Source organism: Cynoglossus semilaevis, unplaced genomic scaffold, assembly GCF_000523025.1.
Source record: "Cynoglossus semilaevis isolate Cse_v1.0 unplaced genomic scaffold, Cse_v1.0 scaffold621, whole genome shotgun sequence".
NCBI classification, from domain to species: domain Eukaryota; kingdom Metazoa; phylum Chordata; class Actinopteri; order Pleuronectiformes; family Cynoglossidae; genus Cynoglossus; species Cynoglossus semilaevis.
In genome coordinates, this window is record NW_007585125.1 from 132,762 (window position 1) to 146,006 (window position 13,245).

At 41.4% G+C, this 13,245-nt stretch overlaps 1 long non-coding RNA gene across 2 annotated transcripts; it reads right to left on the reverse strand.

Moving 5' to 3' along the window:
* Positions 1-341: 341 nt before the first annotated feature.
* Positions 342-2,468, reverse strand: LOC103398762 (uncharacterized). 2 transcript variants are annotated; one of them, XR_003049065.1, is made up of 4 exons: positions 2,450-2,468; positions 2,263-2,323; positions 713-855; positions 342-616 (listed from the first exon to the last, which is right to left on the reverse strand). It is a non-coding gene; the product is annotated as an uncharacterized LOC103398762 (long non-coding RNA). The 2 variants fall into 2 exon arrangements; XR_003049064.1 differs by lacking the exons at positions 2,263-2,323; positions 2,450-2,468 and having other exon boundaries at positions 713-2,256.
* Positions 2,469-13,245: the final 10,777 nt, after the last annotated feature.

A 13,245-nucleotide genomic window follows, 5' to 3' on the forward strand; every position in this document is an offset into this window, starting at 1 on the left:
TTTTTTTTTTTTTTTTTTTTTTTTTTTTTTAAAGTGTCTAGACACTTAGAAAAAGTTTTTTTTTTGGCCGTTTTTGGCCGTTAACACACTTATTTTCTGTGTGTTAACAACAAAAAAACCCTACGTGTGTTGACACTTATTTGTTGACACTTATACACATTTGATGGATGAAAACTTTTAAACTACTTGTTCATTTAATGAGGTACAATTAACTTAATGTAACTTTTTAAAAACTTTAATATGTTTAATATATGTTTAATATGTCAGTTAATAAAAACTGTTTTACCCCCTCCTATATTGTCAAAACTTCTGTTCTTTCAACATGACATAAATACACCTTGTTTCTTTTCCACACTTTTTATTACACATTTTATTACATTCTTACACATAACAACAACATTGTTTTACACTTTCACAAACAACTTTTGCCACCTTACGCCAAAGCAGCAACCACTAACTCTTTCCACCTCCATCACATCATTTTACGCCAACACTCCGTCCTCCACGCTGCGCCACCCCTCCGACCGCCTCGGGGAACACGGTGTCTGCCAAGTTGGCCTAACTTCCCCCAGCCCCACTCTCCGCTGCTGAAGATGGACTGCTTCTTCTGCTCTCTCTGTGAAAACACAAAACACAACATGTGTCACAACACTCACTCCGCACATCCCTCCCGTGTGCTGCTTCTCCCTCCCCCTCCTCCAGGAAAACCTACCTCTAAGTGCTGGAGGCGTCCTCGGCCACAGACAACATGTGAGGATCCATGTCGCCCGTGTCCCCACCGCTGTAAGCGTCCATCACGTCTTCCCCAAAACATGTGCAGCTACTCGTACCGGTTGATAGCCACCAACACCATGCCTTCGGAGACAAGAACAACAAGTACAACAGCATCAATTCACAACAACACACACAAACTCTCCTGCCACCTTGCACAACTTCTTCTCTGAAAACACACCCCTTTTAAACTCCACTATCTCGTACTACTCTGGACCTCTACACACAACCTGCACAAAACTATTTCTCCTGTACAAACACCACCACCACATTACAAGGGACCTACGACTAATACCTCCTTCCTCACCCTCAACACAACACATGACAACTTCACAAAACATTCACAAGCAACCACGCCTTCCACTCTTTACCTACTTGCCTCGTAACAACCTCGTCACGCCAACACTACCCTCTCTGAAAACATACACAATCTCAACTCCACTTCTAACTACTACTTCCACCACCTACATCCTCTACTTCAAACGACGCAACTACACACACTTTGCTTCTTCACTTTCTCCACAACAACTACGACTAACACACATTTCTTCTAAACACACAGCTGCACCTACCAACCCCACCTTCAGCACCACTTCACTACATCCACCCAAAGGGCCCTACTTCTTCTGACACAACAGCCTCCCTGAAAACACACTCCCATTTCACTATCACTCACTTACAACCTGCACATCAAAGCACAAACTGCACATTCCACCAACGCCACAAACACTCCACTGCCACAGCTGCATACTGCCACCCCTACATTACACATCCAGTACCCACACAACAACGGGCCTTGTACTTCAACATAACCTGCATGTTTCTACTACACCACATTAAGCCAACACCAACACTTTGCTCACAACCCTCTCTGACATAACTCCTCACTCTACTTACCAACCTCACACACAGCCCAATACACACTTTATAGCTTCACTTTCTCCACCGCTACCACATTTCCACAACAGCAGCCACACTCACATCAAAACCTCTAGCACCATCCCATTGTCCACCACCTTCACATTCACAGCTACACATTCCTTCTACTCCCTTTCCTACTGCCTCCTAAACACCACACTACAAGCAACTAGCACATGCATCAACACAAGGCCTCCAGTCACACACCTTCAGTTGCTCACTACTACATTTTTCAACTATAACACAACAGTGACCCAAACATTCCACTTCTTCTGCCAACGCCCTCTCTGAAAACACAACACCTTCACTCCGCTATCGCTTACAAATGAACTTTCCTATTGTACAACACCACACACACACTTGTCCTCTCTTTACCTGCTTCTACTACATCACATACATATCACGATCCACAGTGACCCACATGCCTTCTGGTCCTGAGCTACTGCCTCATAAACACCACTACAACTACAACCAACTCTCACACAAGCCAAACCCCACGCACTCATGCCACATGCGTTCCTTGCCTCTCAATAACACCACAACGGTCCCTCGTAATCCCCTCCCAGCACTCACCGCAGTACGTGTAGATGGTGTTGTACTCCAGCAATCGCACTCGCAGGATGTGCAGGACGGCCTGTACAAACACCACCACCACATTACAAGGGACCTACGACTAATACCTCCTTCCTGTTGCGTACAATTGTCTTTTGACTTTGTCTTCAATAGCTCTTGGATCGAAACAAGCTGAAAATATGCTTACCCACTAAGGCTCAGAGAAACTTCCCTGGAAGACGACATCCATACTTTTTTGTTCGCGTCTTCCGGTTTTTGAATCCCTCGGAGCAGCTCAGCGGGGTTCAACAATGCAGCCCTCCTCCTTCCAGCATGAAGAGATTAGGCCCATTGTCTCCTTGCCAGTGTCGCCTCTGTTTCTTTCCTCTTCATTCAACGAGTGTGGAGTAATTAATTTGTTGGCAGTTGCTGAAGGAAAGCTTCTCTCCCTCAGATTCTTGAAGTGTTTTCAGCAGAAATTTCTTTCAGTGTTGGAAATTGTCCTTCAGGGTGAACCTGTTGACAGAGCTGCGGTGGTTGTTTTGTGTCTCGAATTGGCTCATGTTCTGTGTCTCAGTTGTTCAGTCGTCATCTATCTATCTATCTATCTCTCTATCTATCTATCTATCTCTCTATCTATCTATCTATCTCTCTATCTATCTATCTATCTCTCTATCTATCTATCTATCTCTCTATCTATCTATCTATCTCTCTATCTATCTATCTATCTCTCTATCTATCTATCTATCTGAATATTGATTTATTTCAATGAATCAGGATGTATAAACTGTAATGAATGAAGATCACAAATAATCACGATTAATCGAACATAACGATCTTTAAACGCAAATTATAAAATAGAATTGAAAATAACATCTTGGATGTGGTGTGATTAACTAAAGTCAAGTCAAAATAACTGATGACAGTTCACACGCTTACAGTCGTGCCTATGGTTGACGTGACTCCACCTGTCTGTGTGCACCAATCCTTGTCTGCGTCTGCCATCGCTCCCGCTGATAATGCAGCAACTGATTTACAACGTCTGGTCATGATTCACCATCAGAGTTAATTATCAGAGTCTACCTACTTCAACATGTACGCATTCACACACGGGCACAGCATGACAACAAAAGGAATAAGTGGTACAAACCACAACTAGTAAACAAGCCCACAGCAGGAGAAATCTCACCAGCTCAACATCTTATCAATAATTCAACAGCCACTGGTGTGACAGAGAACACAAAGACAGAAGAGGATTAGTTGGAGAAAAAAAAAACAGAAAAAGAAAAGAAGGCGGGGCGAGGCTTGGAAAATCAGAGTGAGAGAATGAACAAAAGTGATGGATGACCTTGGGATGCAAGGGATGGGCGTTTCTGTAAAGATAATATTAGAGCAGAGTGTTTGCCTGCAGTGACGTGTCATCTGGTCTCCGAGCGGAGGACCATTCTGTCCTCGGCTGGGCTGACCTCAGATCAGCTCGGATCCTATTAGTCCAAATCATCCCGCCTTAATGAGTGTCTCAACAGCTATCTGACCTCTGCTTAGTGCTTCTGCATTAATTCACTATTTTTACGTTCACGTCTGTACTGTATCCCTGAAGACATCAAGCATCCCCTCTGTGTTGGACCGGAGGTGCTGATGCAAAAAAAGGAACAAAGTGAATTTGCATATAATTCTATCTGTATTAATCATTCCTTTTTTTTTTTTTTTTTTTTTTACAGCTCCTTGTTATTTCAGTTGCTGTTCTATCAAGACAGCTGGATAAATCATTTCTGCGTCACTCACTTTAATTACCTTCTATTTGTAGAATTATATAGAGCAAATATATTCAGAGCACATTTTCCTGTCTCTAAAAAGTTGAAAAGTACGGGTGCAAACACTGTTTTCTGTTTTTTTTTATTTTTTCCTTTATTTCAAGGAATAATCCAGGATTATGTCGATTTCTTCCCACAATCCTAACACATGGAGATTAGGATTAGGGTAATTGGACACTCACCAGACAGAATTACTGGCGAGTTGAAAAACCTGTCCCACTCATAACAACAGAAGAGTTTAATACAGTGACAGAGACAGGTAGTCCGACCAATCATGAGCCTCTCATTTAAATGTCACTGGTCTTGAGTCTATGGAAATTCAGGCCACCTCAAATTCAGATCCGGTTATTCTTCACAATGTGACCCAAAATCCCAAGAACGACCCAAAAAGACATGACCTCCAAATATTCTGAAATATTCAGGGTACTCATTCATAATGATTTTTTCAGATGTGTCAACTATTCTGTCCCACAGCCAAGTTGTTTAGCACCACGCTGCACGCAACAGTGTGTGGGAGTCTGCCTGTTAGCATGACATCCTGTGGGAAAATACCCGTGTTAGATGTTATACTGACCTTGTGTCTGACAGTAGCTGCTACATCTTCACATCACTGATATTTCTTAAAATGGACTTTGATAGAAAACCTAAGGCCCCTACGTAGAATTAGAGTTTTTACCCAGTGACTACAGAGCTGTGGTCCAGGGGAGAAAGTAATATCTGTTTTTCAGCTGTGGTGTAATTACTTGCCTACAGCTCATGGAGCACAATCGTAATGAAACTATTTTTCCCTCAGTGCTCCAGGATATGACTGAGCTCATACGTGAAATCATTCCCAGCCACAGCGGAGTGAGTATTCTGCTCTGTGTTCAGAGGTACAAGTACTGTCCTGACACCCAGGTGTGAGGGGATTTAAGAAGTTCTGCTTTCACAAACTAAGACAAGCAAAATAAAAATGTTGACTATATCACTTTAGTTTTGAGGTTCCTTGTTTGGCCTTATTTTAAATGGCAGTTGTCAAGTTAATGTGAAGATATTAGTGGTATCGGAGGTTGGAATGACCGGTGTGATTTACAGCCATATCACCTCTTCCCCTGTCGTTCCCTGGCGGCACGAGCAATCAGAAAATACAACACTATACTGGATGAGTAAAATGGCAACCTGGTCCCAAAGTCATACACAGAGTTCCCGGTAATAAAAAACACTAATAGACAGGAAGCACATAAAAGCCAAGAAACCAATAGAGCGAGTAAGGCCGAGAGATATGAAGGCTACAGAAGAAATAATGCGAGAAAGCCTCTAAAAATACAAGGTTTACAGAGAATCGGAGGCAATAAATTATGCAAAGTATGCGAGGAGTTTCCTCTTTAGGGTGAAGCACAAAGGGAATTGCAGAATGGGATAAATGTGTTTTCTTCATTACATTCTAAAACTCTTTTGATGCACGCATTTGCAAGCAGGAGTCCAGGTCCTTGGTAAAGTGTGCAGTCTGTTAGTATTTATTATTGTTGTTTATAGGACTCATGGCGAGGCGCTGGTTTTGTTTTCTCCTTTTATTGATTTTCTTTAGTTATAAACAAAAACAAAAATCAATAAGTAAACAGTCAAAGAGGCCAGGTCGACGTGTGGAAGGAGAGGAATGAAACTTTGTGTAAGTAGACACAGAATGTGTTTTACCATGAATGCAGCCTTTAAAGAGCAAACACCTCAATTCTGTCTTTATCGACCTTCTGAGTTTTAAATATATTGGGAACCAAAATCTTCATGTTTCAAACAAGACTTTGCAGGAGTAATGCATCCATCCATGATCCTCCGCTTATCTGTGGGCGTGACAGTCACCCAGACTTCCCTCTCCCCGGACACTTCCTCCAGCTCTTCTGGGGGGATCCCGAGGCGTTCCCAGGCCAGCTGAGCGACATAGTTGCTCCAGCGTGTCCTGGGTCTCCCTCTGGGTCTCCTCCCGGTGAGAAATGTCCAGATCACTTCCAGAGGGAGGCGGAGGATCTTGTTCTTTCGGTCCTGACCCAAAGTTTATGACCGTTCCTACCCTCACCTTTGCATAATAATGCTTGACATTTTTTCCCCACTGGTCAAAATCCTCGAACCTGCAGATTCAGTCCCGATCTTCTCCACTAGGAGACAGCCTGTACCTTGTGTGTTCTACACAGACTGTGTTTTCCAGGTCTAACATGTGAAGAACATAATCATCTTTCTCGGTTCCCCTGGGCCTTGCTCTTTCTTCCATGCTTGATGAACAGTAAAGTGAGGCTGACATGATCAGATAGATCAGCAGAGTGGAGCTGAGGACAGAGCAGCCCCTCAGGTGTGAGTTGCGTTGCCGGTTGCTGTGTTTAGATGAGGTGTCTCTCTAGACCACTGACTGTTTACAGCATTATTTCCGGAGATGGAGAAGAGGTGACATTTTTATTTTGTGGCTGTCATCTTGTTGCTGCTCAGTGCAGCGCTGGGTGACACTTCCTTTTCTTCACTGCCTCTAACTCGGTGCGACGTGTTAATAGTTAGTGCCTGCTCAGTCAGGAAGCTTTTGTTTTTATTGCTTCTATGGGAGCAACTGCTAGATCTCAGCATGTTCAAAGTGTTTTGTCTCCATGACAACATTTTTCTTTTTTTCCCTTTCATGTCTTCCTTTCTTCCCTCGGACAATTGAGTTCTGGCCGTAATGGAAGAGTCTTATCACAATGTTTCCTCTCTTTTCTTCTAGAATACTCTATTACAAGAAGTGCAGATTCAAGCAGTTGAATGACACAATGAATTCATATTGAGTATGAGGCCAAACATGCTCTTTTAGTCTGTGAGGTTATACAGCAATGTGTCCCAACACTTTTTTGGGCCATGCCATGTATTTTACATTCCAGAAATCCCACAGCACCAAATCCAGAATATCACAAAAAGTACATGTAGGGATATATAATGACTTCTAGTTTAAATTTGCTCACAATTTTATATTGTGTGAATACCGTGCCTGTTGAGTTGAACATAAGACTGATATGCTCGCAGGAATTGAAGAAATACAAACACAGAGATCGTCAACAGTTCTGTCTCTTTTATTTTTTATAGCCTTCTACTGCCACCTAGTGACAGTGTTTAATCACCTGGCACTTTTGCATTAAGAAACACAGATAAATTACTTGCAGTAATACTTTTCAGACTACTTTAATTAAAATGGAATTTATTTATTTTCCACTGTCCACCAGGGGAGCTGTCATGGTGGCGCGGCACAGTGGTTAAGAATCATTGCTTAAGTAATTAAGTAATCAAACACTACATCATTTTGCGGGAGTAAAACTAATACACTGCAGGATTTACCTTTCAGTTAAGATGAAAAAAAAAATCAATCATTTTTGTTGATGGAGTTCAATTTTATGTTAATTAAGTTATTACCTAATTAATAAAACATCATTTCAATTATAATACACCGTTGACTTTTGAAAACCAAACCCATTTTCCTCTCTGTGTCCTTTGTGTTTGCTCCCTTGGTTTACAGCCCTGTTTCTTGTGGCTTTGTTTTTATCTGAGAGGAGACGATGCCTTTAGATCCCAGGGTGTGCTAACCGTAGACCAGAACTGAGCAAACGACACGGCTCTGTGGTCGGAAACAACTGTTGCATTGTGAAGTCGGGAAAGGGATGTTGAAAGTATCTCTGCGTTCAATGAAGTCTGTGGCACAAATAGAAAACCTCATCATGAGTCACTGAACAGTTCCCTCTGTGGTGTCAGATGGTCTGGGTTCCTTGTTTTAAGTCTTTCTCAATAGCAACACATGCATTTTCCTGTTAAGACCATGTAACTGATGGTAAAGCAAAACAGGTGACAGTGAATGAGTGAGCAGTGACCCAGGGGTCACCAACTATATTTGTCAAAGGGCCAAATGTTTCTGGACACACACATTGATGGTCGGACACTCAAATAAAATGTCATAAAATTATTTTTTAATATTTATTTTGGAATCCAGTCGCATGTTGGAAAGGATGATTGGGTGTTGTAATCATTGACAAAATACTTATTTAATACATTATACATTTTCATTGAGTACTACCTACACAAACCAACTATGGACCCTTCACTTTTTAGCCAAATATGATGTTTGTTGCATAATTCTTCATGTCCTACCAGAGGACGAGTCCCTGTTGTATTACGTCAGTAGTTGGCAGATTACCACAGCATTAATCAATGTTAGAGGCAATTCCAATAGTAAACTTATCGTTGCATTCTTAATGAAGTTTGTATTGCAGGGCTACTGCACAATAACTGCTGTTCACTCTAATTTCTTTCTGCACACACATCTACCCACGCAGACATACTCAGATGTGTACACAAAAACAGCTTTTCACTGCATCTGGTACGAATGTATTTTATTGATAAACACTGACGGTTGCAGGCAGACTCCACATCGGCGCTGTCAGAGATAAGTGTCCTCTGTTTTTCTTCATCATTAATCAATTTGACTGCTCAGCAGACCCAGCTGTCCACTCTGTTGTTTTAATGATTATTCTAATAAGTGCCCACATATGCATTATTAATTTAGCACATTTTTTCCTACTTTCTAAAAATGAATTGTTGGATGTCCGTCCAGCCGTGTGGTGTCCCACAGCCTGGACACCAAATCATCTCCTGCCCTGTCACTGAGCAGATTGATCTAATCTCAGATTGATTCCATGCCTTAATAAAGAACAGCTCATCCCTGCAGGTGGGGTTTATCAATAAGCGCTCTGCACTGATACCATAAATGTTTATTTGCTGGAGTCTTAATAACACTTGCTTGCTGCTGACTGTGGATGTTAGGCACCCTGGGGATCCATCTCTTCCTGCCGCTGGTGTAGCAGTTTTAAACTGGAAGACAGACAGGAGAAGGTGGATGTAGAGCGGCTTCAGCTCAGTGTTGTTTTTTTTTTTTTTTTTTTGCTCATACAAGCACAGCTGGATTCTGCCACAGCCCACTCACACTTCTGCTCATTTCTCTTGAAAGTTCTGAAGATACTAATAGTAGTAAGTAAGTAGTAATTTTGCCTGAAGACATAAAGGTTAGAATAAAGTCAGGGCAAGGCTGGAGAATTAAGCATGATAAAAAAAGAAGAAGACGTGTGGATTAAGTGGAACAAATTGATCATTTTGGGACTAAAAGGAAAAGGAAAGCAAACTTGTCATTGTGACACAGCACACAACAAAATCTCACCTCTGCTTTTAACCCATGTGTGGCATTGTCTTTGTAGACTGGCAATATATATAATTATACATAAAGGTCAACAGAGGTTTGTGCGCTACCGTCTGGCTTCATAACAATATCCTAAAAGACAAAAAAAAAAAAACAAATTCACCAATGTTAAAGTAAATTAAATTGGCACTATCCAAATAAAACTGCCTTGACTGGAATAACAAAAAATAAAGTGAATAAAGTGAAATAATTAGTTTCTAATCTATTTAAATCTAACTATTTTTGAACTTTGCTACAAATAGTTTGCCCATATTGTTGTTTATACTGGCTTCTGTAGAACAGTGGTTCTCAAACTGTGGTACGCACTCTCTAGTGGTATGCGGGGAAAATTCATATTTTCACATTAACATTTCCAGTTGAAAACATCTAAAACATCCCATACATGATTAATACAACATTTAAACATAAACATCTTTCTAAACATTTATAAACACCTCTCCTGTGGTGGTAGCTAACAGGGAAGGCCTGTGCTGCTATATTTTAATGTTGGTCATCATGGTGGTACTCAGAGAGATCAAAGTTTTGAAAGTTGGAGAACCACTGCTCTAGAACAAGGAGAATGTGCTGTTTTCTGTTCTTTCAAGGAGGAACAAATGTAGTTTATCTGCTAAAAGCACTGTCACAGTTTACACCCTGTGAAACACCTGAGGTTAAGCTGCACTGTGGACCATTTGAGGCGTATTGGTACAAGGATTTTAACCCTTCGAGGTTTTACCTTGGCTGTATCTGTCCCACCTCCTCACAGCTGTGACACTTCACTGGTTTCACTGCAAGTGATTGGCAAGAAGAATGGAAATGAAAATGTTTTTGCCTGAAGGGAAGGTTGAAAACTAATAACGTGTCCTTATGAAATGGCAGTGAATAAAGGGATCAAAACCAACTAAGTATCAAGAGGCAGTGCTGCTGTCACAAGTTTTCGTTATACTGCCTTTTTATCCCTGTTTTTTCTTCTTTTTGATTTTTAAAGAATCCGTGCCCTGCAGCTGTTTAGAGTGCTCTAACGAGCTAATGAGACTTAATTGCTCTGCACGGGAGGTTCTTCTGTCGTTTTGTTCAGATATCAAACTGACATGTGGCCTTTTCCTTTTTTTGTTTTAAAAGCATTTGTGCGTACGAAGACTTTGCTCACGACAACACATCTGTGCCAAGTGTTTTCATCATCAGCATGAGAAATTGAGGATGCGGTTCCTCTGTGGGGCTTCTTTCTGGCGGAAATGAGATTTGGCTTTTTTCAGTGAGCAGCTCCAGGGTTGCCTGGTGACTGAGTGTTTGTTTATGACTCTGTCTTAATCTGCAATTCAGCAAATTAATCTTTGATTTCTGTTCAGTGAGGAGCACTAAAAGGGAGCTTATGTGTGATTCCACCTCCACTTTCTGTACACACTCCTCGTGTTTATTTGAACACTTTTTCAACTACTGTAACATTGTGGGATAACTGCAGTTCTGTAACCGTAAGTTTGTCTTCACCTTAAATATTTTACAAGGTCCATAAAATATTAAGTTACTTCTCATGGGGAGAAAATACCAATATCAGGTCTCAGCTGGGTAAGCTTTATTTTCTCATTTGTGCTGTGTACTGCTGGTTTTTTTTTAGTCTTGACTTTGTTTGGGTGTTGGTAAAAAATACAGTATCCGGTTTTCTACATTAACAATGCCTGAGGTGTAAAAATATAAATATAAACAAACTGGTGCCACTGGGCAAAAACAAAACAAACACAGTAACCAAACCCATGAAAAAACCAGACAGTTAGCAGTCATCAGGGGAAGGACTCGGATGTGTGACTGAAGAAAGCAGGGACACACAAGTGTTTAATTACAGCTTCAGATGTTCAATACGAGGAGCCAAACAGGAGCAGGTGATTCTCAGGAGCAACAGGAAGTAGAAAGGCTGAGGTACAAAACTGGCAGCAAAACTAGGTCTTTGAAATCATTTTCAAAGAGAAGCTGGGTTAAGCTCTGATACAGCACGGGTCCTCTAATCACCAGGACAATAAGACGACCTGGCATTGAAGGAACTGAAGAAACTAGTACATACGAGGGTTAGTGAACGGGACACAGATGGGGTGTTTTTTTTTGTCTGCGTTTAATAAAACGTGAGTCTCCTAAAGCTTTGACGAGTTTCATCATTATATCTTCGTCAAGCTCTGGCCTTGGTTCACATTGTGTTTGATCAAGGTTATTTAACTCTCAATAGTGAATAGATTTATCTCAATTAATCATGATTAACTGAGAAAAATCAAATTTTCTGAATATGCCTGAAAAACCTTTCTCTGTATATTACTGGAGCGGTATATGTTCCACAACTCTTTTTATTTATACTAATCCAAATGTTGCAATTATTAATATGAAAAAAACAAACAATATACAAAGCATTGTTGGACTACAGTCCCTCGCATTCCATTTGACTGTTGTTTGAAGTCAGTCAGTTTGTCACCTGAAGACCTGCTGCAAACTTTTCCCCACAGTGTGCTTAAATGACAGGATTATTGATTGTTCACTGGAGCAACCATAAGTGAAGGATGGAGTTGATGCATGTATCAAGTAACGCATTTTCACAGCCACATATATGCATGTGTATATATGTATGTATGTTAATATATAATCATATACACATGCATACATTTATATTTATGTATACATATATATTTATATATAAATATATGTGAAATATATGTGAGTGAGGTTAATTGACACATTACAGTATGATTGGAAACATGTAGTAGTAAGAGCTGCACTTTGGCCTTTGTTGAGTGAAATCATTCTGGAGTGCATTCATTCCTCTCACGGAACCCCTGTGTGCGCGTCATCTGTTTGTACGTCGTAAGTGGCTTTTTTCTCCCCAACTTAAAAATCCCTTTGTAGCTGCGGCCAAGCAATCTGAGCCTGTCAGACCTTAACAAACTCAGCCTTCAACCCATCAGACGGGAACTCTGTTTTCTATTCTAATAGATGCATCACATCAAATGTTTTTATGCTTTACCCCACTTTGCTGTTTCCAGTTCACGCTGCACTTTGTTGAATATTTATAAGAGGCTTCTCCAGTTGCTGTTGATGGTGTGAAGCTGAAGCTCACACTCCTGAAGTGAGCGCTTGTTGAGTGCATCTGTGATGTAAGCTTGTTTTTTGTTTCTTCTGAGGAAGTGCGAGTTGTTTTCTCAACCAAATGCCTACTTTGTTAAGACACCCTTGCCAGATGAGTGTTGACTTGCTGCAACTTGAACTCACCTCTTTAGAGTTTACCTTCATTTGGTTTCTAACAGTACTGCGTGATGAGCAGCTCCAGGAGGCCGCTGCCTGTTGTAGAATCTCTCAGCCTGCAGCCTGAGCCTCTGGGTCTGCAGCCCTGTTTGTTTTTATTCCTTTACTTTGTGCTGAGTGATTCACACCTCTGCGACTGTCCGCCTGCTGGTTGGACAGAAAGCCCTGGAATACACAGTGCCACGGGCAGGAATCTGAGCTGCTCTGAGAGAGGACACGCTCTGCTGCTAACGTTAGAGGCGAGATTCAGAAAAGGCTTCGGACCAACGTGTGGCTTCATCAGCAATTTATCACCTCCCATCTAAGCAGTTACTTGGGTTTAAATTAACTTGCTTTCGGATCTGATAGCAGAGCTTCCCTGGGAGGTGTGTGTGTGTGTGTGTGTGTTCCAGGGATTTCATCATCTTTCATCTTGGTGGAACCTTTATCTTTGTCCTCCTTCTCATTCTGTTCCTTCTTTTCTCCTTCATTGAATTCAGCCTGGAGCAGCGGTGGGTGGCACAGGGGTCTTTTCTCAGTCCCCCGTCTCTGTCTCCTGTGGTGCCGGCATATGTTGGGTTGTGGTGGTGCTGGTTTGCCATTCATCCATTCACCTCCATTGTTGAATCACTCCCCATTAAACCAACTCCTCCGAAAAGCCCACAAATACCGCAGCTCCCATTAACCGACGTGCTGAGAGCTTTTAGGAAAACATACAGTGAG